General features: G+C 48.7%; 1 pseudogene across 1 annotated transcript in view; it reads right to left on the bottom strand.

Annotated features, from left to right (window-relative positions):
• LOC147095823 (uncharacterized) overlaps nucleotides 1-27269 on the bottom strand; it is a 110750-nt pseudogene that overhangs the window by 66556 nt on the left and 16925 nt on the right. Inside the window, exon 4 of the transcript XR_015074828.1 lies at nucleotides 26635-26721. The product of XR_015074828.1 is annotated as an uncharacterized LOC147095823 (transcript). The remainder of the gene's footprint in view (nucleotides 1-26634; nucleotides 26722-27269) is intronic.

Here is a 27269-nt window from a genome sequence, read left to right as displayed (position 1 = left end):
TGTATTTGCAGGGCTTTTCCATAGGGGATGGTTCTTTAACGTGGTTAGGGTGGAAGCTGGAGAAGTGGAGCATCGTGAGGTTGTCCGTGGGCTTGCGGTAGAGTGAAGTGCTGAGGTGTCCGTCTTTGATGGAGATTCGTGTGTCCAAGAATGAAACCGATTCTGAGGAGTGGTCCATGGTGAGTTTGATGGTGGGATGGAACTTGTTGATGTTATCGTGTAGTCTTTTCAGTGATTCTTCACCGTGGGTCCAAAGGAAGAAAATGTCATCGATGTATCTGGTGTATAGCATTGGTTGGAGGTCCTGCTCGAACTTGTGCATGAAGATGTTGGCGTATTGGGGTGCGAATTTGGTCCCCATGGCTGTTCCGTGTGTTTGGGTAAAGAACTGGTTGTCGAAGGTGAAGACATTGTGATCAAGGATGAAGCGGATGAGTTGTAGGGTGGCGTCTGGAGATTGGCTGTTGTTGGTGTTGGGTACTGAGGCTGTCGCAGCGATGCCGTCATCGTGGGGGATACTGGTGTAGAGTGCCGAGACGTCCATCGTGGCGAGGAGTGTTCCTGGTTCAACTGGTCCGTGGGTGCTGAGTTTCTGTAAGAAGTCTGTAGTGTCGCGACAGAAGCTGGGTGTTCCCTGTATGATGGGCTTCAGGATGCCCTCGACATATCCAGAGAGGTTCTCACACAGGGTTCCGTTGCCTGATACAATAGGACGTCCGGGTGTGTTGGCTTTGTGTATCTTTGGGAGGCAGTAGAAGTCTCCCACGCGGGGAGTACATGGAATGAGAGGGCGTAGGATGCTTTGAAGGTCTGGATCGAAGGTCTTGATCAGTCTGTTGAGTTGGCGGGTGTGTTCTTTGGTCGGATCTGCGGGTAACTGTCTGTAGTGTTCCTGGTTGTCCAGTTGTCGGTATGCTTCTTTGCAATAGTCTGTTCTGTTCTGTATGACGATCGCTCCTCCTTTGTCTACTGGTTTGATGATGATGTTGCGGTTGGTTTTAGAGCATGGATGGTGTTGCGTTGTGCTTGGGTGACATTCTGGACTGTCTTGTGACTGTGGCTGATGAATCTGGAACACTACAGACAGTTACCCGCAGATCCGACCAAAGAACACACCCGCCAACTCAACAGACTGATCAAGACCTTCGATCCAGACCTTCAAAGCATCCTACGCGCTCTCATCCCACGTACTCCCCGCGTGGGAGGCTTCTACTGCCTCCCAAAGATACACAAAGCCAACACACCCGGACGTCCTATCGTATCAGGCAACGGAACCCTGTGTGAGAACCTCTCTGGATACGTCGAGGGCATCCTGAAACCCATCGTACAGGGAACACCCAGCTTCTGTCGCGACACTACAGACTTCTTACAGAAACTCAGCACCCACAGACCAGTTGAACCAGGAACACACCTCGCCACGATGGACGTCTCGCACTCTACACCAGTATCCCCCACGACGACGGCATCGCTGCGACAGCCTCAATACTCAACACCAACAACAGCCAATCTCCAGACGCCATCCTACAACTCATCCGCTTCATCCTTGATCACAATGTCTTCACCTTCGACAACCAGTTCTTTACCCAAACACACGGAGCAGCCATGGGGACCAAATTCGCACCCCAATACGCCAACATCTTCATGCACAAGTTCGAGCAAGACTTCTTCGCTGCACAGGACCTCCAACCAACGCTATACACCAGGTACATCGACGACATTTTCTTCCTATGGACCCACGGCGAAGAATCACTGAAAAGACTACACGATAACATCAACAAGTTCCATCCCACCATCAAACTCACCATGGACTACTCCTCAGAATCGATTTCAATCTTGGACACACGAATCTCCATCAAAGACGGACACCTCAGCACTTCACTCTACCGCAAGCCCACGGATAACCTCACAATGCTCCACTTCTCCAGCTTCCACCCTAACCACATTAAAGAAGCCATCCCCTATGGACAAGCCCTGTGAATACACAGGACCTGCTCAGACGAGGAGGAACGCGATGGACACCTACAGACGCTCTCGTAAGAGCGGGATATGACGCTCGACTCGTCGATCGACAGTTCCGACAGGCCACAGCGAAAAATCGCATAGACCTCCTCAGAAGACAAACACGGGACACAACCAACAGAGTACCCTTCGTCGTCCAGTACTTCCTCGGAGCGGAGAAACTACGCCATGTTCTTCGCAGCCTTCAACATGTCATCGATGACGACGAACACCTCGCTAAGGCCATCCCCACGCCTCCACTACTCGCCTTCAAACAGCCACCTAACCTCAAACAGACCATCGTTCGCAGCAAATTACCCAGCTTTCAGGAGAACAGCGACCACGACACCACACAACCCTGCCACGGCAACCTCTGCAAGACATGCCAGATCATCAACACAGATACCATCATCACACGTGAGGACACCACCCACCAGGTACATGGTACATACTCATGTGACTCGGCCAACGTTGTCTACCTCATACGTTGCAGGAAAGGATGCCCCGGAGCATGGTACATTGGCGAAACCATGCAGACACTGCAACAAACGGATGAACGGACACCGCACAACAATCGCCAGGCAGGAGTGTTCCCTCCCAGTCGGGGAACACTTCAGCAGTCAAGGACATTCAGCCTCCGATCTTCGGGTAAGCATTCTCCAAGGCGGTCTTCGAGACACACGACAAATCAAAATCGTCGAGCAGAAACTGATAGCCAAGTTCCACACTCATGAGGATGGCCTCAACCGGGATCTTGGGTTCATGTCACGCTACATGTAACCCCACCTGACGTAGAGTCATCCAGACTCGAGTCGTCGTTGGTTTGTTCTCTCTACACAGATGCGGCCGGACCTGCTGTGATTTCCAGCAAAAAAAGTTTTTTGTTTGTTTTTTGTTTTTCATACAGACCCCAGCATCTGCAACATTTGACCCCTTGTGACCCTACCTCATTGTTCTTTGATGTAATGTTTTCCTGACTGACCTGTTTGGGCACCATTCACACTTTTGATTGCTGTGATTATCTCTCTGCCGAGGTGTGATAAAGGGCAGTTAGAAAGATTACCTGTAATCATCTGGCAGTATTCTCTGACTATATAAGCTGTGCCTATATGCATCTCTCCACTTCACCTGACGAAGGAGCAGCGCTCAGAAAGCTTGTGATTTCAAATAAAGCTGTTGGACTATAACCTGGTGTTGTGTGACTTCTTACAGTAATCTAAATTCATTTAGGCCTATAGTGGAGGCCATCAAGTTGTTTACATACATAATCGGAAACAGATTAAGAGGGCCATCGAGGCTGCACAGGCCCATCAAGGAACATTTATGACAAGTCAATTATCGGGCCGGTAGATGCGATTACTGGCCATCTAAAAACAGTTAGTATAGATTGCTACCATTATTTAAAATAGCCCGCCAAGATTAAGACAAAGAACTAACCTGATTTGACGCGCAGATAAGGGTTTTTCGAAAAGAGTATAATTGAAGAACCCGGGTAGCAATCGAGGGCTGCTTCTCTCTTCTCTGTTAGACTCTTCTGCCCCCTCGCCCTCGTGGCTGTCGCCCTTTCCCCGTCCCGCGCTTACCCCCTGGCCTCTGCCCGTGTCTTTTTGCCACTCCATCTGGACATCGCCCCGGCACTGCATCGGGCGGACACGGACAGTTCAGGCCAGGTGAGGCGGGATGCGACAAGGGGAGGAGGGAAGACCAACTGAGGGTAGGCTTCAAATCATCGGGCCTTCAGCCTCAGCTAACCTGTGAATATCTGCACGCAAACTCAAACTGTCGGCTGAAGAAGAACCATCCCTGCAAGGTAAAGTGCCCAAACAGAGACTTTAACTTTGGGGTACTCGAACCTGGACAACGCCCTTGCAGCACCCGGAGACCACGTGACGATGGCAGGCTCCAGAGAGCACCAAGAGCGAACCCCAAACCCCACCGCTGTTTTGAGTTGAGCAAACCCTTTTGATTGGTGAGCATAGATTCTGGCCCCTCATAGCTTAATCTAGTTAGGTATAGGGGGTGGGATAAGGAGAAGGGGATTGTTAAGATAGTTGTTTTTCCTCGATGTGCCGTGTGTTCCCCATTCCCTGCATAAGTATAGTTATTTGTATTTGCTTGTAAGTTTATATACTGGTAACTTCCCTTAAGACTGTATAATTTTTTCCTGTTCAATAAAATCTTGTTTTTGCTTACATCCAAACCACCTGTCTACTCGAGTTTTCTGTATCACTGCCTGTACCTAAGTCCGGTGTCTAGAACCCAGGGGCGTGGGAGCAATTCGAGCCACTCACAAACAGTCAGGGGCATAACTGACTGGGCGCACGCGCCACCCCCTACAGTTGCAGCCAGCTGAGGTAAATAAGAATTGCATAGATCACCCTGGTTGAGGTGTTTTAGTTTACACATCGTAAAAAGACACAAACAGAAGACCTTGGTAAAAATGACATCAAATAGATGCACCTGCTGATTACACCATTTTTTATGGTTAGCTTCGAACACCTAGGGTACATATATAATTCTTAATGCTACCAGCTGAACTAGGGTTGCAAAGGGGTGGAAAGTTTCCGGTAAATTTCCGGAAATTTTCCACGGGAAGTTTAGCTTGGGAATTTTGCCCAAAAAAGCACATGCTAGCATAATATTGTTTTTTTTGTATTTCTTTCTTTTTTTTCCCACAGGTCCTCTCTTAAAATTACTAACAGAGATGGAATCTTAATTATTAAGGAATTTCTTAATCAATATATGTTTATCTTCTAATTTGGCTTGTTTTAATAATTACAAGTTTTGTGTGTGACTGTGAACAAATGTGTCCTGATTGGTTGGATGAGTGGATGAGCGATTAGCTCCCTCTATTTGTAATATTTGCATATCGAATTGTGATTGGCCTGCAGGCATCTGTAAGACTGCTATAGTTTTTTTAAGATCCAGGTTAGGGGTCCTGAGGGAAGTCATTTTGTTTTCTGCTGATGTTGTGATGATGCAGTAAGTAAATCAGACTTTATACCAAATAAACCAGTTACTTGTTGAACTCTGTTGTCCTTCAATTTAAAATATACAAAATAATACACTATTGGTGATGTAGCGTCATGTGTGTACAGGTCATGCTTCCATCACATGGAGCATCAGCAAAAATGTACTCACCCTGTTGCAATCATGCTGATCGACCGCAGTTCGACACAGAGATGAATGCCCTTTATTTCTCTGCATAGAACAATGCCACGTTTACCGTCGGATGTGTGGAAGCATTTTACCCCAGACATTAAAGATGGAAAGACTGTGTACATGTGCAAACACTGTAGAAAGCCATATGTAAAGAATACCACAAAGATGCAGCAGCATTTATCCAAATGCAACAACTTCACTCAAAGCTCACAGCAGTCAGCCCAGAGTTCCTCTGCTTCCATTCAAGAAGATGATGGTTCTCATTCAGCATCAGGCTCCTTATCATCAGCAACTCCTGGCCCACTTGGAAGGTTCTTTGATACAATGGATAACCATAGCCAGAAGAATGCAGATGAGTGCCTTGCTCGAGCTGTATATGCAACAGGCTCACCCCTCATGCTCACAGCCAATGTGTACTGGAAGAGATTTTTCAATGTTATTTGCCCTGCATACTGTCCTCCCACCAGACATGCTTTGTCTACTTATTTGCTGGAGGCTGAGTATAACAGAGTCCAAGGAAAGCTCAAAGAAACGATAGCGATGGCAGACTGTGGTGCAGTTATCTCAGATGGGTGGTCAAATGTACGAGGGGAGGGCATCATAAACTACATCGGCTCCACTCCTCTCCCAGTGTTCGTCAAGAGCACAGACACGAAGGACAACAGACACACAGGCACATACATTGCTGATGAGCTGAAAGCGGTCATCAACGATCTTGGATCACAAAAGGTCTTTGCAGTAGTTACTGACAATGCTGCGAATATGAAGGCTGCTTGGGCTCAAGTGGAGGAGGCCTACCCTCATATTACGTCTATTGGGTGCGCAGCTCATGGGCTTAACCTGCTCCTCAAGGACATCATGGGTTTGAGAACCATGGAAGCACTGTACAAGAGAGCCAAGCAATTTGTTAAGTATGTCAGGGGAAAACAGGTAGTTGCAGCAACCTACAACTCCAAGCAAATGACAAAGAACAAGAACACCACACTGAAGCTGCCCAACAACACTAGATGGGGTGGTGTTGTCATAATGTACAACAGCCTTCTGGAGGGTAAGGAGTTGCTGCAAGAAATGGCAATATCCCAGTCTGGGGATATGGAAACCACCATCAAGAAAATACTGCTGGATGATGTGTTTTGGGAGAGAGTGGTTAGCAGCCTTAAACTACTCTCACCAGTAGCATCTGCAATTGCTCAGATTGAAGGAGATGACGCTGTCTTGTCAGATGTTCTCAGGCTTTTTACTGATTTAAAAGAACAAATCAGCATTGCCCTACCCACATCCCTGCTGCTCAAAGCAGAGGAGAAGGCAATTGTTCAATTCATACAGATGCGTCAAGAATTTTGTGTCAAGCCGATTCATGCTGCAGCATACATGCTGGACCCAAAGCATGTTGGGAGACCAATACTTTCTGGAGAACAGATCAACAGCGCTTACAGTGTGATTTCTACCCTCTCACACCATCTCAATCTGGATGTGGGGCAAAGTTCTGGGAAGTCTGGCAAAGTTCTCTACCAAGCAAGGTCTTTGGAATGGGGATGGGATATGGGAATCATGCAAGCATATCAGTGCACATACCTGGTGGAAGGGACTTTGTGCATCTGAGGCCCTGTCACCTATTGCATCGGTGATACTCCAAATCCCACCTTCATCAGCGGCCTCTGAACGAAACTGGTCACTTTTTGGGAATACGCATACAAAGGTGCGCAACAGGCTTACTAACAAGAGAGTGGAGAAACTGGTGGCTATCCGGGCGAACCTACAACTTATTGAGCCAGATACAGAAGTGTCCACCACACAGCTAGACACTGACACAGAGGAGGAAATGGACACGTCAGAGCCAGAGTCAGAGAATCAGGAGGAGCAATGAGGAGTAGAAGACTCAGGAGTAGAAGACTCAAAGGGACAAAATAAGGACAAATTACAGGCTAAATAAGCTGACGCTCTTTTTATTTTATTTTAGATGGGTCTTTTTTGTGGGGGTTCAATAAAGTTCAAAATTATAACCTAAATAAAGTTTTGAAAGCCTGTTTTTATTTGTATGGAGCAGTATGTCTATTTTGATGACAAAGATAATATAAGGGTCAGAGACAAAAACCATCAGTGTGCAAAAAAACTCAAAATTCCCATAAATTCCCGAAAATTCCCATGGAAAGTTTCCTCTTTTAAAAATTCCCAGAATTTTGCAACTCTAAGCTGAACTGACTAAGAACTGCAGAAGTCAGCAGAAAAATGACTAGAGATAATTAGCTTACTTCAGCAGAAAATTTCAAAGGAAATACCACTGAGAAAGGATATAAATATTGAACTTTCAAATGGGATGATAGACTCGCTGTAAAGGGGCAAATCGATTCTCGGCTTCAGAGGCAGGCTCTGTAAGTCTATACCTCTTTGTACCTCGGGTATCAAAGGTATTTGATTTTGGTGGATATCCTGTAATAAGACTGAGAACTGTAAAACTGTAGAGAAGTTAAGATCGCTAATAAGAATTGTAAGCATACTCCTTTTTGGAACTGTTAATGTTGCGATTGAAACACCTACTGTAATTACATGTCGGTTTTTTAATAAATCTATATATTTTTAGAATTGTCTCACATAATATCAAACCCGCGAACTCAATCTCTGTACGCTCCTTGGTGAGGAGTTGCAGAATTCTGGGGAAGTTTTCCGGACCCTCATATTATCCGGAATGTTACAGTCTAGCTAAACTTATTAAAAGTGCTATCTGGAGGACGGTAACATATTCAGGTTGTTCCTTTCCTTTAGGGAGAGATGGTCCAGACCTTTAGACCCAATTAAGCATCTTTAGGATTCGGCTACCTCAAACTTTAGTTGAAAGTGAACGTCTGGGGAATACGCCTGATCTGGGGTAGCCCTAAAGGGGCTAGGACTAGTAATAATCCCTTCAACCACACACGAGGACAGAGTTTAACCGGATCACCGAATACTCACCACACGAGGACAGAGTTTAACCGGATCACCGAATACTCACCACACACGAGGACAGAGTTTAACCGGATCACTGAATACTCACCACACACGAGGACAGAGTTTAACTGGATCACCGAATACTCACCACACACGAGGACAAAGTTTAACCGGATCACCGAATACTCACCACACATGAGGACAGAGTTTAACCGGATCACCGAATACTCACCACACACGAGGACAAAGTTTAACCGGATCACCGAATACTCACCACACACGAGGACAGAGTTTAACCGGAGCATCGACCTGAAACATTAACTGTTTCTCTCTCCACAGATGCTGCCTGACCTGCTGAGTATTTCCAGAGTTTTCTGTTTTTACTTCCTGACATCACTGCTGAATGGTCTAGTTGTAATTTTAAGGTTATGCCCCTTGTTCTGGACACCCTCCACCTAACTCTATCAAATCATTTTAATCATCTTAAACACTTCATTTAGATCACTCCTTAATCTTCTATACTAAGCCTAGTCTCTGCAATCTGTCCTCATAACCTAACCCTTTTAGTCCCGGTATCATTCTGGTGAATCTGTGCTGAACTCCCTCCAAGGTCAATATATCCTTCCTGAGGTGTGGGGCCCAGCACTGAACACAGTGCTCCAGATGGGATCTAACCAGAGCTCTGTACAGCGGTAACATAACTTCCACCCTTCGTATTCCAGCCCTCTGGGTGATAAACACCAACATTCCATTAGCCTTTTAAATTATTTTTTGTATCTGTCCACCAGCTTCTAGTGATTTTTTACTTGGATCCCTAAATCTCTCTGCTCATCCACATCTGCTAAGCATTTAGAAAACACACTTTCTTAGTTCCAATGCAGGTTGACCTCACACTTTCCCACATTGAACTCCATCTGCTACCGTTTTGCCCACTCACTCAATCGATCAAAGTCGCTTTTGCAAGTTCTGGCTCCCATCTACACCACTCACTGTGCCACCTAGATTAGTGTCGTCAGCAAACTTGGATATACGGCTCGTTATTCCTTCAGTTCGGTCATTTATAAATAAAGTGAAAAGCTGAGGCCCCAGTACAGCTCCCTGGGGGGGTCACCACTGGTCACATCCTGACAATTTCAGTACGTCCCCATTATCCCAACTCTGTCTCCTACCTCCTAACCAATTCCCCACCCACGTCAGTCGGTTACCTCCATTCTTGAACGAGATGCCGCAGGATGTGATGTTTAACCTTCTTTCGCAGCCTCCCTGCTTCCCAGAACGTGCACTGGACTCAGTGCCTCTCTCCAGCTCTGAGTGTTGATGTTGTCATAAGCGGATGCAGTTTTCCCATCTGCTGCTTATAGCGGGCAAATCATGTTAACACCAACACGCCCGTTATAAGTGGTGGGGACTGTAATTTCTCTGCCGAAACAGCTCTCCTCTTTGGCCAGCAGCAGAGAATGCGCCAATACCGCCGACGGTCCCTATTTACGTCCCACTGATTAAACATGAAAGCTGTAATCAAACCCTGAACTGTCAAGCACTGCGACCCAGTTCCCAACAGCCTTCACAACAATTGGTACTAACAACAATCGAGACAGAAATAAAGAACCTGCATTTACACAGCACATTTCACATCCACGGGACGTCCCAAATCGCTTCACAAGCCAGCAACGTACTTATTTTGTAATGTAGGGAAACGCAGCAGCAGGCAATTTGCACACAGCAAAATCCCACAAACAGCAAATGAGGTTAATGACTGGTCAATCCAGTTTTTATGGTGCTGATTGACCAGGACATGAGGAGAACCTCCCTGCTTTTCTTTTGATTAATGCCACTGAATCACCTAAATGGGCACACGGGGCTTCAATGTAACATCTCGTTCGATAATGCTGCACCTCTGACAATGCTGCACTCTCTCAGTACTGCAGTCAAGTGTCGGCCTGGATTATGCACTGAAGTGAGGCTTCGACTGAGCGCTTTGTAAACTATAAGGCAGATCTTCCTCTTCGGTGTTGAGTGTAAGAGCTGGGCTGGATGGAAAATGGTGACCATCTTGTGCTTGATTTTGTGACCAGCATCTCCATCGTTCCCAATGCAAAGCAAAGTCTTCCCCTTTTAAGATTTTAATTAAGTTCCTGTGAAAATCATTTGATTTTTGTCTTACCTCTTCACTGGCTGGCCAGGTGAGTTTACTGTAAACACATTGCTGTGTGTGTGTGAGATTATTATATAAATATGTGACAATGTGTGGGGTGGGGAAGGGTAAGGGTAGCTGTAAGGGGACCGCCTAGTTTAGTATCGTTACACATAGATGGCAGTGTCATTGTGATTAAACACAAACTTCACTGAAAATGGGGTGAGCTGTGTGGAGAGACCCACCATCTTTCGTAAAGGGAACTCGACAAAGTAATAAATGTGACAGATAAAGGAAAGCTGCAAAACTACGCAGTTGATTTGATGGAATGGTTACAGCACAGGAGGAGGCCATTCGGCCCGTGCCGGCTCTCTGAAGAGCACTTCAGCTAATCCCACTCCCCCGCCCTTTCCCCGCAGCCCTGCACAGTTTTTTTTACTTCAGGTACTTATCCAATTCCCTTTTGAAAGCCACGATTGAGTCTGTCTCCACCACCCTTCAGGCACTGCATTCCAGATCCTAACCACTCACTGCATAAAAAAGTTTTTCCTCATGTCGCCTTTGGTTCTTCTGCCAATCACCTTGAATCTGTGCCCTCTGGTCCTCAACCCTTCTGCCAATGGGAACAGTACTAAAAACCTATATGAGGACGAACTTGTTTTCCTTGAATGGGCTGCATTGATGAATATCACGCTGACAATAGTTACCCTTACCCACGGCCCGGGTATATGGGGAAATCACAACCCAGGACTTATTGTCTATTAGTGAATTTTTAGATCGGACTGGGGCGTGTGTCTATCGGAAACCTCTCGCAATGTAGCAAGGCTGTCTCCTTTCAGAGCAGAATTTTAGCACTCATACTGAAAGCCCCTTTGTTCTTCTTATTAGCCAGCTGACTCATCAAAGTATCGATAGTTCATGTCAGTTCAGCATCGTTTAAAGAAGTGATGCATCTGGTCTTTCAGTGACTTCGTCTACAGCTTTGAGAGTCAGGAATCACACTGTCGACTCTGAGTCAGAAGGTTGTGGGTTCAAGTCCCACTCCAGAGGCTTGAGCACGTAATCCAGGCTGACATTCCCAGTGCAGTACTGAGGGAGTGCTGCACTGTCAGAAGTACTGGCGAGATCCGAGATTGCATTGATGACCTTAAAAAAAAAAAAGAAATGGTTTGTCTTTGATTAACCCCTGTTGGAAGGGAACGCTTTCTAATTATTTGAAATTTAAATGAATATTGCTGAGTGAGCTGGTGGACGTAACTGATCCCACAACATTATTTTGAACAAGACCAAGGGAGTCCTCCTGTATCCTACCCCATGACCTCTGCCTGCACTTAGGTGTCAGCCTTGGCTCAGTGGGTCACACTGAGGATCTAGGCATCGACAGCAAGGCCGGCATTTACTGCCCGTCCCTAATTGCCCTTGAGAAGGTGGTGGTGAGCCACCTTCTTGAACCGTTGCCGTCCGTGTGGTGAAGGTACTCCCACAGTGCTGTTAGGGAGGGAGTTCCAGGATTTTGACCCAGCGACGGTGAAGGATCGGCGATATACATCTAAGTCAGGATGGTGTGTGACTTGGAGGGGGAACTTGGAGGTCAGGGTCATAACTGGACAGTAGGAGGCCATTCGGCCCATCGAGTCCATGCCGGCTCTCTGTAGAGCAATCCACTCAGTCCCATCCCCCGCTCTATCCCCGTAGCCCTGCAAGTTTATTTCCCCTCAAGTGCCTATCCAGCCTCCCCTTGAAAACATTGAGTGTCTCCGCCTCCACCACTTCTGTCGGCAGCGAATTCCAGGTCCTCACCACTGTGTAAAAAAGTTTTTCCTCACGTCCCCCCTGTATCTCTTGCCCGAAACCTTAAAACTGTGTCCCCTAGTCCTTGTACCATCAGCTAGTGGGAACAGCCTTTCCCCGTCTAGCCTATCCAAACCAGTCATAATCTTGTACACCTCTATCAAATCATCCCTCAACCTCCGTTGCTCTAATGAAAACAAATCCAGCTTCTCCAACCTGTCCTTGTAGCCAAGATCCCCCATCCCCGGAACCATTCTGGTAAATCTCCTCTGCACCCTCTCGAGGGCCTTCACATCCTTCCTAAAGTGTGGTGATCAGAGCTGGACACAATACCCAACGCTTAACCAACGCTTTATAAATGTTCAGCATAACTTCTCTACTTTTGTACTCAGTAGGCAGTGGAGGCCAATTCATTAAATATATTCAAACATAGAAACATAGAAGATAGGAGCAGGAGTAGGCCATTCGGCCCCTCGAGCCTGCTCCGCCATTCAATGCGATCATCGCTGATCATCCAAATTCAGTACCCTGCCCCTGCCTTCTCCCCATATCCCTTGATCCCTTTAGCCTTAAGAAATATATCCAACTCTTTCTTGAATATATTTAATGAATTGGCCTCAACTGCCTTCTGTGGTAGAGAATTCCACAGGTTCACCACTCTCTGGGTGAAGAAATTCCTCCTCATTTCTGTCCTAAATGGCCTACCCCTTATCCTTAGGCTGTGACCCCTGGTTCTGGACTCCCCGACCATCGGGAACATCCTTCCTGCATCTAGTCTGTCCAGTCCTGTCAGAATTTTATAAGTTTCAATGAGATCCCCTCTCATTCTTCTAAACTCCAACAAGTACAAGCCCAATCAACCCAATCTCTCCTCATACGTCATTCCTGCCATCCCAGGTATCAGCCTGGTGAATCTTCGCTGAACTCCTTCCATGGCAAGAACATCCTTCCTCAGATAAGGCAACCAAAACTGCACACAATACTCAAGATGTGGTCTCACCAAGGCACTATACAACTGCAGCAAAACATCCTTGTTCCTGTACTCAAACCCTCTCACTACGAAGGCCAACATACCATTTGCCTTCTTAACCGCCTGCTGCACCTACATGCTTAACTTCAGCGACTGGTGCACAAGGACACCCAGGTCTCGCTGCACTTCCCCTTCTCCCAATCTATTGCCATTCAGATAATAATCTGCCTTCCTGTTTTTGCCACGTTATATTGCATCTGCCATGCTTCTGCCAAATCACCCAACCTGTTCAAATCATCCTGGAGTTTCTCGGCATCCTCCTCACAGCACACACGCCCACCAAGCTTTGTCTCTTCTGCAAATTTGGAGATATTACATCTAGTTCCCTTGTCTAGATCATTAATATATATTGTAAATAGCTGGGGTCCAAGGACTGATCCTTGCGGTACCCCACTAGTCAGTGCCTGCCACTCGGAAAAAGACCCGTTTATTCCAAATCTTTGCTTTCTGTTTGCCAACCAGTTCTCTATCCAAGTCAATACCTTGCCCCCAATCCCATGTGCCTTAACTTTACACGCTAATCTCTTATGCGGGACCTTATCGAAAGCCTTCTGAAAGTCCAAATACGCCACATCCACTGGTTCTCCCTTATCTATTTTACCAGTTACATCCTCAAAAAATTCCAGTAGATTAGTCAAGCACGATTTACCTTTTGTAAATCCATGTTGACTTTGTCTGATCCTGTCACTGCTTTCCCAGTGCTCTGCTATTACATCTTTTATAATGGACTCTAGCATTTTCTCCACTACCGATGTCAGGCTTACCAGTCTGTAATTCCCCATTTTCTCTCTACCACCTTTTTTGAATAGTGGGGTAACATTAGCTACCCTCCAATCCATGGGTACTGTTCCAGATTCCATCAAATGTTGGAAGATGGTCAGCAATGCATCTACTATTTCTAGGGCCACTTCCTTAAGTACCCTAGGATGTAGATTATCAGGCCCTGGGGATTTATCGGCCTTCAATCCCATCAATTTCCCTAACACCATTTCCCTACAAATACTGATTTCTTTCAGTTCCTCCCTTAAATCAGACGCTATGTTCCCCGACATCTCTGGGAGGTTATTTGTGTCCTCCTTTGTGAATATGTATTTAATTGGTCTGCCATTTCTTTGTTCCCCATTATAAATTCCCCTGATTCTGACTGCAAGGGACCTATGCTTGACTTCACCAATCTTTTTCTCTTCACACATCTATAAAAGCTTTTACAATCAGTTTTTATGTTCCCTGAAAGCTTACTCTCATATTCTATTTTCCCCTTCTTAATTAATCCCTTTGTCCTCCTTTGTTGAATCCTAAACTGCTCCCAATCCTCAGGTTTACTACTTTTTCTGGCCGATTTATATGTCCTCTCCTTGGATCTTATGCTATCCCTAATTTCCCTTGTTAGCCACGGTTGAGTCACATTTTTTGTTTTATTTTTATGCCAAACTGCAATGAACAAATTCTGTCATTCATCCATGCAGTCTTTGAATGTTTGCCATTGCCTATCCACCATCAACCCTTTGAGTGACATTCCCCAATCAATCCTACCCAACTCACGCCTCAGACCATCGTAGTTTCCTTTATTTAAATTCAGGACCCTAGTCTCTGAGTCAACTACTTCATTCTCCATCTTAATGAAGAATTCTATCATATTATGATCGCTCCGACCCAAGGGGCCTCGTACAACAAGATTGCTAATTAATCCTTTCTCGTTGCATAATACCCAGTCTAAGATGGCCTGATTTCTGGTTGGTTCCTCGACATATTGGTCCAGGAAACCATCCCGTAAACACTCCAGGAATTCCTCCTCCACAGTATTGTTACTAATTTGGTTAGCCCAATCTATATGTAGATTAAAGTCACCCATGATGACTGCGGTGCCCTTATTGCACGCTTCTCTAATTTCCCTTTTAATGCCATCCCCAACCTCCGCATTACTGTTTGGAGGTCTATATACCACTCCCACTAACGTTTTCTGCCCCATGGTAATTCTCAGTTCTACCCATACAGATTCCACATCATCAGAGCTAATATCCTTAATCCCTTCTTTAACCAGCAATGCTACCCCACCTCCCTTTCCTTTTTGCCTATCTTTCCTGAATATTGGATACCCCTGGATGTTGAGTTCCCAGCCTTGGCCACCCTGGAGCCATGTTTCCGTAATCCCAATCAAATCATATTCATTTACTTCTATTTGCACAGCTAATTCATCCACCTTATTACGAATGCTCTTTGCATTAAGACACAAAGCCTTCAGGCTTGTTTTTTTAACGCTCTTAGACCTATTAGAATTATTATTTACAGTGGCCACGTTTGATTTAAACCGTTGATTTCTCTGACTGCCACTTTTGTTTTTCTCCTTCCTATCTTTTGCTTTTATCCTTGTTTCCCTTTCCTCTGTCCCCCTGCTCAGGTTCCCAACCCCCTGCCATTTCAGTTTAAACCCTCCCCCAGAGCACTAGCAAACACTCCCCCTAGGACATTGGTCCCGGCCCTGCCCAGGTGCAAACCGTCCGGTTTGAACTCGTCCCACCACCCCCAGAACTGGTTCCAATGTCCCAGGAATTTGAATCCCTCCCCCTCGCAACATTCCTCTAGCCACGTATTCATCTGAAATATCCTTCTATTTCTACTCTGACTAGCACGTGGCACTGGTAGCAATCCTGAGATTACTACCTTTGAGGTCCTATTTTTTAATTTACCTCCTAACTCCCTATATTCAGCTTTTAGAACCTCATCCCGTTTTTTACCTATATCGTTAGTACCTATATGCACCACGACAACTGGCTGTTCACCCTCCCCTTCCAAAATGTTCTGCAGCCACTCTGAGACATCCTTGACCCTTGCACCAAGGAGGCAACACACCATTCTGGAGTCTCGTTTGCGGCCGCAGAAACGCCTATCTATTCCCCTTACAATTGAATCCCCTATTACTATAGCTCTACCCCTCTTTTTCTTCCCGTCCTGTGCAACAGAGCCACCCCTGGTGCCAGGAAGTTGGCTGCTGCTGCCTTCCTCCGATAAGCCATCCCCCCCCAACAGTACTCAAAGTGGTGTATCTGTTTGAGAGGGGGATGTCCACAGGGGACCCCTGCACTACCTGCCTGTGCCTAGTACTCTGTCAGTTGGTCACCCCTTCTCTTTCTGCCTGTCCAACCTTTGCCTGCGGTGTGACCAACTGCTTAAACATGATATCCACGACTTCCTCAGCATCGCGAATGGTCCAGTATGTATCCAATCGCAGCTTTAGCGCCGCAATGCGGTCTGCCAGTAGCTGCAGCTGGATACACTTCCTGCCCACATAGTGCAGGAGGAGCATACCACGGGGCCGGGCTCTCCTGCCATGACTTACCCTTTAATTAATTGAAATTAAATCAAATCAATCCCACCAATTACACTACAGTTAAATGATATACTTAAGGGCCCTGGTTTACCAACAGTCCCCGCTACACCACACGGAGCTTAGAAACTATAAACCACAGAGTTTAGTTTCGGAAAAAGAGAGAAATACTCACCAACCAATCACTTACGTGCTTCCTGGTGACGTCACACTTTGATTACTTTTTACTTCCTTCCCTCTTAGCTTGGAGACTGGTACACCTCTCGAGCCTCGCTGCCGCTTAAATTCACCGCCGCTGCCTCGCTCCAATCAGGTCCGCTGCCGCTGTGGGGCCTCTCGAGCCTTGCTGCCGCTTAAATTCACCGCCGCTGCCTCGCTCCAATCAGGTCCGCTGTCGCTGCCGCTGTGGGGCCTCTCAAGCCTCGCCACCGCTTAAATTCACCGCCGCTGCCTCGCTCCAATCAGGTCTGCTGTCGCTGCCGCTGTGGGGCCTCGCGAGCCTCGCCACCACTTAAATCACCGCCGCTGCCTCGCTCCAATCAGATCCGCTGTCACTGCCGCTGTGGGGCCTCGAGCCTCGCCGCCGCTTAAATTCACCGCCGCTGCCTCGCTCCAATCAGGTCCGCTGTCGCTGAAGGAGTTAGATATATTTCTTAAGGCTAAAGGGATCAAGGGATATGGGGAGAAGGCAGGGACAGGGTTCTGAATTTGGATGATCAGCCATCTCACTGAATGGCGGAGCAGGCTCGAGGGGCCGAATGGCCTACTCCTATCTTCTATGTTTCTATACCTATAGTTATGAAGCCCAAGATCCCATAGCTTTGTTAACCACCCTCTCACTATATCCTGACACCTTCAGGGACCTATGCACAGTAACTCCCAGGTCCCTCTGTCCCTGCACACTCTTTAAAAATGTGCCATTAAGTGTATATTGCCTTCTGCCAAAATGCATCACCTCACACTTCTCTGAAAAACAGTCTGATAACAAGCCATTTACCACAACTCGCTCTTTTCTGTCCTTTATCCAAACTGCCACTGACCCACCTATTCCATGAGCCTCAATTTTGTTAACCAACCTTCTATGTGGTCTTCTTCTTCTCTTCTTAGGCAGTCCCTCGGAACCGAGGATGACTTGCTTCCACATTAAAAGTGAGTTCGCAGGTGACTGATGAGTCCAATGCGGGACCTACAGTCTCTGTCACAGGTGGGGCAGACAGTGGTTGAAGGGGTGGGTGGGTGGGGTGCTTGGGTTGACATATGCTCCTTCCGCTGTTTGCGCTTGGCTTCCGCTTGCTCCCAATGAAGAGACTCGAGGTGTTCGGCGCCTTCTCGGATGCTTCTCCTCCACTTTGTGCGGTCTTGGGCCAGGGATTCCCAGGTGTCGGTGGGGATGTTACACTTTTTCAAGGAGGCTTTGAGGGCGTCCTTGAAGCGTTTCCTCTGCCCACCTGGGGCTCTCTTGCCGTGCCGGAGCTCCGAGTAGAGCGCTTGTTTTGGGAGTCTTGTATCGGGCATGCGGACAATGTGACCCGTCCATAGGAGCTGATCGAGCGTGGTCAAAGCTTCGATGCTGGGGATGTTGGCCTGAGCAAGAACACTGACGTTGGTGCGCCTATCCTGCCAATGGGTTTGCAGGATCTTGCAGAGGCAGCATTGGTGGTACCTCTCCAGTGTTTGAGGTGCCTGCTGCACATGGTCCATGTCTCTGAGGCATACAGCAGGGCGGGTATCACTGCTGCTCTGTAGACCATGAGCTTAGTGCCGGGTTTGGGGTCCTGGTCTTCAAACACTCTCTTCCTCAGGCGACCGACGGCTGCACTGGCACACTGAAGGGGGTGTTGGACTTTGTCATTGACATCTGCCCTTGTTGACAGTAGGCTCCCGAGGTATGGAAAGTGATCCACGTTGTCCAAGGCCTTGTCGTGGATTTTGATAACCGGGAGGCAGTACTGTGTGGCGGGGGCAGGTTGGTAGAGGATCTTTGTCTTACAGATATTTAGTGTAAGGCCCATGCTCTCGTACGCTTCGGTGAAGGTGTTGAAGATGGTTTGGAGTTCGACTTCCGAGTGAGCGTAGATGCAAGCGTCGTCTGCATACTGTAATTCGACGATGGGACAACCTTGGATCTGGACTGGAGGTGACGGAGGTTGTACAGTTTCCCGTTTGTTCTGCAAATTAGCTCCACTGCAGCGGGGAGCTTACTGAGGGTGAGATGGAGCATTGCAGCAAGGAAGATCTGGCATTCCTAATGGAATTTTTTGAGGATGTAACTGGTAGGATAGATAAGGGAGAACCAGTGGATGTGGTGTACAGGAAACTTTCGTTTATCCGGAGGTTCAGTGTCCGGAAAGCTCTATCTACCGGCAAAATTCAGGAGTCGATTCAGTAAGTTTTTTTTCTTTTCGTTGCTTTTTTTTCCACCAGTCAGGCTCTGCAAGCGTCTCGCTGAAGCTGTTGCTAAGCTACAGAGACGCTTGCAAGCTACGGCCGACTGTTTAGAAGCTGTTGCTAAGCAACAGGGTTTGTTGATAGATACGGGGAGCTCCGTATGTTTCAACATTAGCGCTGGTTTGTCCGGCAGTTTTGATGTAACGGCACCAGCTCAGTCCCGTCGGTGCCGGATAGCACAAAGTTTCCTGTATTTAGACTTTCAGAAGGCTTTCGATAAGGTCCCGCATAAGAGACTAGCGTGCAAAGTTAAAGCACATGGGATTGGGGGCAAGGTACTGACTTGGATAGAGAACTGGTTGGCAGACAGGAAACAAAGAGTTGGAATAAACGGGTCGTTTTCCGAGTGGAAGGCAGTGACTAGTGGGGTACTGCAGGGATCGGTCCTTGGACCCCAGCTATTCACTATATTAATGATCTAGACAAGGGAACTGGATGTAATATCTACAAGTTTGCAGATGACACAAAGTTGGGTGGGCGCGTGTGCTGTGAGGAGGATGCAGAGAAACTCCAGTATGATTTGGACAGGTTGGGTGATTGGGCAGATGCAGTATAATGTGGATAAATGCGAGGTTATCCATTTTGGTGGCAAAAACAGGAAGGCAGATTATTATCTGAACAGCAATAGATTGGGAAAAGGGGAAGTGCAATGAGACCCGGGTGTACTTGTGCACCAGTCGCTGAAGGTAAGCATGCAGATGCAGCAGGCGGTTAAGAAAGCAAATTGTATGCTGGCCTTCATAGCGAGAGGGTTTGAGTACAGGAACAAGGATGTCTTGCTGCAGTTGTACAGGACCTTGGTGAGACCACACCTTGAGTATTATGTGCAGTTTTGGTCGCCTTATCTGAGGAAGGGTGTTCTTGCCATGGAGGGAGTGCAGCAAAGATTCACCAGACTGATACCTGGGATGGCAGGAATGACGTATGAAGAGAGATTGGGTTGATTAGGCTTATATTCGCTAGAGTTTAGAAGAATCAGAAGGGGACCTCATTGAAACTTATAAAATTCTAACAGGACTAGACAGACTGGATTCAGGAAGGCTGTTCCCGATGGCGGGGGAGTCCAGAACCAAGGGTCACAGTCTAAGGATAAGGGGTAGGCCATTTAGAACTGAGATGAGGAGGAATTTCTTCACCCAGAGAGTGGTGAACCTGTGGAATTCTCTACCACAGAAGACAGTTGAGGCCAATTCATTAAATATATTCAAGAAGGAGTTAGATATATTTCTTAAGGCTAAGGGGATCAAGGGATATGGGGAGAAAGCAGGGACCGGGTACTGAATTTGGATGATCAGCCATGATCGCATTGAATGGTGGAGCAGGCTCGAGGGGCCGAATGGCCTACTCCTGCTCCTATCTTCTATGTTTCTATGTTAAGATCGAGAAGAGCGTTGGTGCGATGACACAGTCTTGCTTGACCCCAGTTCATACATGAATTGGGTCTGTGGTGGAACCATTGGTCAGGATCCCGGCTTGCATGTCGTCATGAAGCAGGCGGAGGATGGCGAAAAACTTTTGAGGGCAGCCGAGTTTGAGGAGGGCACTCCATAATCCCTCACGGTTGACAGTGTCGAAGGCCTTTGTGAGATCAAAGGCCATGTGCAGCGGTTGGTGCTGTTCCCTGCATTTCTCTTGTAATTGGCGTGCGGTGAAGATCATGGGGGAGAAATTTGGTAGCGCCCATTTTGAGGGGCGAATATCGGCCGGGCGCAAAGTTTAGCGCCCGGCGCAAATTATTGCCGCCAACTGCAAAATTCGCCTCTCTCGCCCCTGGAGGTGATTGCAGCGCTAAATCAGATGCAACACAACTCTCTGAAGGCGCTAAGGCCGAGGAGCGAGGTGCTACCTCAGGAGGGCGGGCGCAGCGCAGGTGCTGTCAGTTAGCGATTGAACACAGACACACTGGCGCCGGTTAGTTCTTAAAGGGGAGGGTCGATCTTGCTCTGCAGCCACACCCTGCTCACTGGAGCCTTGAGTCTCGGCCTGGACAGACCTGTGGCAAAATCTTCCAGCCAAGGACCATGGAGGGGGCCAGGGAGCGAGCACAGCGCTTCAGCGAGCGTGCCTTAGAGGCTCTGGTTGGCGCGGTGGAGTGCAGAAGATCTCTACTGTACCCAGAGAGTGGCAAGAGGCCTTTGCCAAGCGAATACAGGAAAGCGTGGAGGGAGCTGGCTCACAGTGACCTCAAGCAGCATGGTGCCTAGGACCCCTGTGCAATGCAGGATAAAGTTCAACGACCTCACTCGGGTCGTCAGGGTGAGTGCCTTTTTTCAAAACCTCCTCATTCCTCCATCTCCACCTCACTTTATGGCCAGAGGGTCTTGAAAGCCCCAATGCCCAACACTCATCTAACACCTATGGCCCTTTCATCAAACACACACGCACATTCCACACTTTGCATACAGTAAGGGCTATTCAACCATGGGAGGCATTTCAGGCAAGATCATGGCTGCCTACAGTAAGGGCTATTCAACCATGGGAGGCATTTCAGGCAAGACCATGGCTGTATATTTACTCAGACGCCATCCTTTTTCTTGCAGGCCAAGCTGTCTCATAATAGGAGACAGCAGCAATGGACCGGTGGAGGGCGGACTCACCTTCAAGCCCTCAGCGATCTTGAGCAGCGCATCCACAGGATTGTGACAAGCCGGGTGATTGGTCCCGTCGCCACTGGAGACGCCAACCCCGTTCTGGCCAGCAATGGTAAGGTCATCACCTTTTTGTCCTCTCTCCTTCCACTTGCTCCTCACAACAGCAGCCCTTGACACTTTCAATCCAAATTACTAAATCGCTGCACTCATGTCTCCCTTGCTGCCACCCTATCCTCACGCTAAAGCCACTCTTGTACTTCCCTGCTTTCAGATGGTGATTCACCAGGTGAGGAGATGGGCCCTCAAGCTGCCATTGGGAGTGAAGCTGAAGGCGAGGAGGAAGAGGAAGCCGGACCATCAGCGCAACCCTCTGCCGAGGCAGCCCATGCCCATACTAGGGACACGACTTCCCTGGAGGGGAGCGGGGGGGAATGGTCTGATGAGGGTGAAGCTCCAGGACCCAGCAAGCTGCAGCAACATGAGGGGGGTAGGGAAGCTCGGGGGCCTTCTCCCCGGAGGGAGAGTATGGCCTCGAGTCCTGCTGCACTGGACGCAGACGAGGAGCCGGTCCTCGCTGAAATGAGCGCCCAGCAAGGCTGGGGGAAGGCTGCTGAGTGTCAGAAACTGAGACTGCAGATGCCCTTGAGGGACAGCCTGGACCAGCTCTGGGCCTGGAGGGCCCGGCTGCTGACTGCTCCAACTCTGCATGGGCGGCAGCAGTCTGTCCTACAGGTGCTGCAGCCACTGGGGTCCCATTATGGCACACTGAGCTCATGGCTGCAGTGGCAAGGTTGCCCGAATCCATTGAATCACTGGCAAGGAGTGTCGAGCACTTCGCTGTAGCACAGGCGGCTGCCACGCAAATGCTAAGTGCTGCAATGCAGTCAGTGGCTGGTCTCATGCAGACGCAGATTGAGGCCACGCAAGCACTGACTGCTGCCACCCTCGCTGGATCGGGCACATTTCCCCAGGGCTCTCACCACGCCGCAGCAGGCCAGCTATCTGTGCTCCATCAGATTGCTCCAGATGCTGAAGTGCTGCTCTGTGGGAGTGCCAGTGTGTCGGTCGAGCAGGGAGTTGCTGTCCGCGCTCAAGATGACAGCATTCCTGCTGCCAGCACTGGCACTTCTCCACTGCAGTTGCCACCACCTGTAGGACAGACTGCTGCCGCCCATGCAGAGTTGGAGCAGTCAGCAGCTGGGCCCTCCACGCCCAGAGCTGGTCCAGGCCGTCCCTCAAGGGCATCTGCAGTCTCAGTTTCTGACACTCAGCAGCCTTCCCCCAGCCTTGCTGCAGCCACTGGGGTCCCATTATGGAGGAGCTGCAGGGTGGGAAGGGGGCAATTTCGCAAGGGAGGCAGATCACCCTCGAAGGGCAAAAAGTAGGAGGTGTCGCAAAATGTATTTCATTGTTTTATTGAAGGCCAAGGGTCGTGGTCAAATTTTTGTTACTGTTTTGGACATTGTCTCCAGGTTGTGAGAGCCAGTTATGTGAGTGACTTTTTTTTTTGGTGTTTCTTTCTATTACTTTGTCATGCGGAATGAGACACAGTTTGGGAAATAAAGAAGTGTCTGTATTCAAAAGGTGCATGTTTGGTCTTTGCACTCATTGTTGCCTTGACCGGCTTAGGGGTTGCGGGATGCTTTCATTCAGGTTGTTTGAATGGCAGAAGCCATTCCCTCAGAGGGGGCCTCGAAGCAACTTGCTATGAGCCTTTGACGGACGGCCCTTCCACATTGTGCCTCCCTCCCGCCTTGGTGCTGGTGATGTTCATCCTCCTCCTCCTCTGCTGCTGCTCCAATGTCTGGTGGCATTGGCTGGGCCCTGAGGATTACCAGGTTATGCAGCATGCAGCACACAACAACGAAGTGGGAGACTCGCTCAGGCGAGTACTGCAGGGCTCCTCCAGAATGGTCCAGACAGCGGAACCGTTGCTTAAGCACGCCGATTGTGTGCTCAACGATGTTCCTGGTAGCTTGATGGCTCTCGTTGTACTGTAGCTCAGCAGGGGTGCTGGGCGAACGGAGCGGTGTCATCAGCCAGGTGCACAGAGGATATCCCTTGTCCCTGAGAAGCCAACCTCCTGGGTGATGTGGTGCCTGGAAAAGGTCTGCCACAGAAGTCTGGCGCAGGATGAAGGCATCGTGGCTGCTGCCTTGAAAGTGGGCACTGACAGCGAGTACCAGCTGTATGTGGTCACAGACCAACTGAACGTTTAAGGAATGGAAGCCCTTTCGGTTGTCGAAATCCTCGGCATTCTCTTGCGGCGCCCGCAAAGCCACATGGGTGCAGTCAATGGCGCCCTGCACCATGGGGAAGCCCGCTATCCTAGCAAAGCCCGTTGCGCATTCTTGCTGCTTGTCCGGGGTCATGGGGAAAGAGATGTACATTCGTCTCCTTTTAAAGAGGGCATTTGTGACCTGACGGATGCAGCAATGCACCACGAACTGGGAGATATTGGCAATGTCCCCAGTAGCAGATTGAAATGAGCCGGTGGCATAAAAGTTGAGAGCCACTGTTATCTTCACTGCCACCGACAGAGACATCCTGCTCCTCAGTTGAGGCTGCAGATCTGGCTGAAGCAGGTGGCAGAGCTCAGTGACCAGCTCCTTGCTGAATCGCAGCCTTCGCAAACACCGCTCCTCAGACATGTTAATGTATGAGAACTGTTGGCGAAAAACCCTGGGAAGGTAAGGTCTCCTGTACCGAGGCCTGTTGGCCCTCCTCCGTCTGGCCATGATTGCCACTCTCTCTCTGCGTCTCTGTGCCCTCTGAATGTGATGGAGAAGGACGACGTTCCCATCCATTGCAGCCCCCATAGTATTTGGGCAATCCAAGTTATGACGGTCAAAAAGCAAAGTGCCTGCAAAGTTATGGTCAGAAGCCAAAACTACCTCAGACAGCGCTGACTCAATGCAGAAGTCTCTCTCTTTCTCTCTTTGTCTCTCTCCAAATCTCTCTCTCTCTCTCTCAGAATGAGTGGTGCAAAAATGGCTACCACACAAAAGCCAGGAAGAGGCCCCCTTTAAATAGCACCCCCCCAGTCCCAGAGTGACTGGGAAGCTTTCCAGTCAACCTGTTGTTGGTATCGGCAGGCGGAAAGGGGGGCACCACTGAATTTCCGGTCCGGGGCGCTCCAAGGGCGTTGCACTCTCGAATTACATCAAGATCTGCGTGTGCAGGAGATCGGGCAGTATTGTTTAGCGCCGCCGCAAAATGTCCGGTCAATTTCGCGAGAGGCACAGATATCTCCGCGCCCGGGCGTTAGTTGGTTTGCGCCCCACTTAGCGCACTCTTAAGGCGCTAACGGGTGGCGCTACCAACTGAATTTTTCCCCCCCATGTCCATTGTGCCCCTTAGTGGGCGGAATCCGCATTGTGACTCTGGGAGGAGCTCTTCGGCCACTGGGAGAAGGCGATTGAGGAGGATTCTTGCGATGACTTTCCCTGTGGCAGACAGCAGAAAGACGCCTCTGTAATTACCTCACAAACAACTTGACGACTCCCAGTGATGCAGAGACACAGAGTGTCCACAGCGCCTGGTCTGCACTCAAGGCCTCCATAATCAGCACCTGTGAAGAGACGCTCGGTCACTCGACCAGGAAACACCAAGACTGGTTCGACGAGAATGACCAGGAGATCCAGGAGCTAATAAGCCGCAAGCGCAAGGCATTCCTGATCTGGAAACAGCAACAGAACTCAAGAGCAAGAAAGCAGCTCTGCAGACGCCTGAAGGCCGAGGTCCAACAAAAAACTCGCGACCTAAAGAACAGATGGTGGGTGGAGAAAGCACAGGAGATCCAGCAGCTAGCCGACAACCACGACGTGCGTGGATTCTTTAGCGCAGTCAAGACCATCTACGGCCCAAGCACTCAAGGCCCTACCCCACTGCGGACTCATCAAGGACAGAGAGGCAGTCAGTGCCTGCTGGAACGCACTTCGAAGATCGCCTTAACCGTGACTCTGTCTTTGACGCGAGTGTCTTCAACTCCATCCCGCAGCATGCTACCCGCCACCATCGCAGCACAACCCCAGCCCGGCATGAGGTTGAAAAGGTCATCCGACAACTGAAGAACAACAAGGCCTCAGGAGCAGATGGAATCCCCGCCGAGGCACTAAAGCATGGCGGAGAAGCACTACTGACGTGAATTCATGAACTCATTTCTCTTATCTGGAAGGAGGAGAGCATGCCAGGGGATATCAGAGACGCCGTAATTGTGACCATCTTCAAGGAAAGTAACAAGTCTATGTGGTACTTTGTCAAACACCTTCTGAAAATCCATGTGGACAATATCCATTGCATTCCCTTCATCAATCCTCCCTGTTAGTTCATCAAAAAATTCAATTAGATTAGTCAAACATGATCTTCCTTTTACAAACCCATGTTGGCTCTCCTTAATTAGGGTAAACCTCTCCAAATGCCCGTTAAATTTTTCCTTGATTATTGTTTCTAAAACTTTACCCACCACTGATGTTAAACTGACCGGCCTGTAGTTACTAGGATTGTCCTTGCACCCTTTCTTGAACAGTGGTGTCACATTTGCCACTTTCCAATCCTCAGGCACCTCGCCCGCATCTAGGGAAGATTAGAAAATTACGGCAAGCCCTTCCGCTATCTCCTCCACCAAGTGTTCTCATGGGCCTGCTGCCCTTGTCCTTCGAGGTGGCAAAGGTCACGGGTTTATCAAAGCAGCCTTGGCGAGTTGCTGCAGTGCATCCTTTGGATGTGAGAATAGTCCCAGCCGTTAAAGAGCACAGGTAAAAACACAGAAGAAGCAGGGCTGGGGGAGGGGCAATGCCTTCTGCACAGGTAGCTGTACACTCATAGCTTGAATTTATAGATTGAGCCACAATGTGACCGCTTTTAGGAGCATGTGGTCCTGAGCAGTGGAGGTGAGCAAACGGCGGGGGGGGCAGGTGGGGGAAAGAGAAAGGCAAAGGGTGAGTCTGAGAGTTGACACTGAATCTCTCCAACCTGCAGATGCTCTCTTTCGGATGAGACGTTAAACCGAGGCCCCGTCCGCCCTCTCAGGTGGATGTAAAAGATCCCACGGCCACTATTTCAAAGAAGAGCAGGGAAGTTCTCCCCAGTGTCCTGGTCAATATTTAACCCTCAACCAACACCTAAACCAGATTATCTCATTACTGTTTGTGGGAGCTTGCTGTGCGCAAAGTGACCGAATACTCACCACACACGAGGACAGAGTTTATCTGGAGCACCGAGCACTCACCATACACCAGGACAGAGAGCACCATCAAGCCCACTAAGACAGCAAACGGAATTAACCCATATTGAACTCTGGAACTGGATTCATGACCTAAAAAATGAAACGATTTGTCTTCGATTAACCCTTGTTAAAAGGAAACATTTAAAAATTATTTTTAATTCAAATGAACATGGTGGACGTGAAACATCCATGGCACTATTTCGAAGAAGAGCGGGGCGGGGGGTGGGTGGGTGGTCTCCTGTATCCTACCGCAGGAGCTGCACCCGCCATTAGGTGTCAGCCGTGGCTCAGTGGGTAGCACTCTCTAGGTGGGAGGGGCTAGGAGTGAGCAGGTGTTACTGGTTGCCTAATTGCAGCTGGGTGTTGGAGGGAGTTTTGTAAAAAGTTGCTGGTGGGTTTTGTTTTCGGGTTTTAGGGCCATTTTGGCCCACAAAAAACAGCCAGATGGCTGCTGAGGGGTCCGGAGTGCCGGGCCCCTCAGAGGACAGTGTTCCCGAGAGGAATTTAATTAGGGAAGAAACTGTGGTGGGAAAGGAAAAAAGGCCCAAAGATTTGGGCCGGGACCTCAGGAGGTTTGGTAAAGAAAATACGGTGGTGGTGCAGTGTGAAGATAAGAAGATTCGAGCTTGGGATATAAT

The sequence above is a fragment of the Somniosus microcephalus genome, unplaced genomic scaffold (assembly GCF_052327205.1).
Source record: "Somniosus microcephalus isolate GS21.2 unplaced genomic scaffold, FLI_Smic_1.0 unresolved_chr1, whole genome shotgun sequence".
NCBI lineage: Eukaryota > Metazoa > Chordata > Chondrichthyes > Squaliformes > Somniosidae > Somniosus > Somniosus microcephalus.
This window is presented reverse-complemented; position numbering and strand designations above follow the sequence as displayed.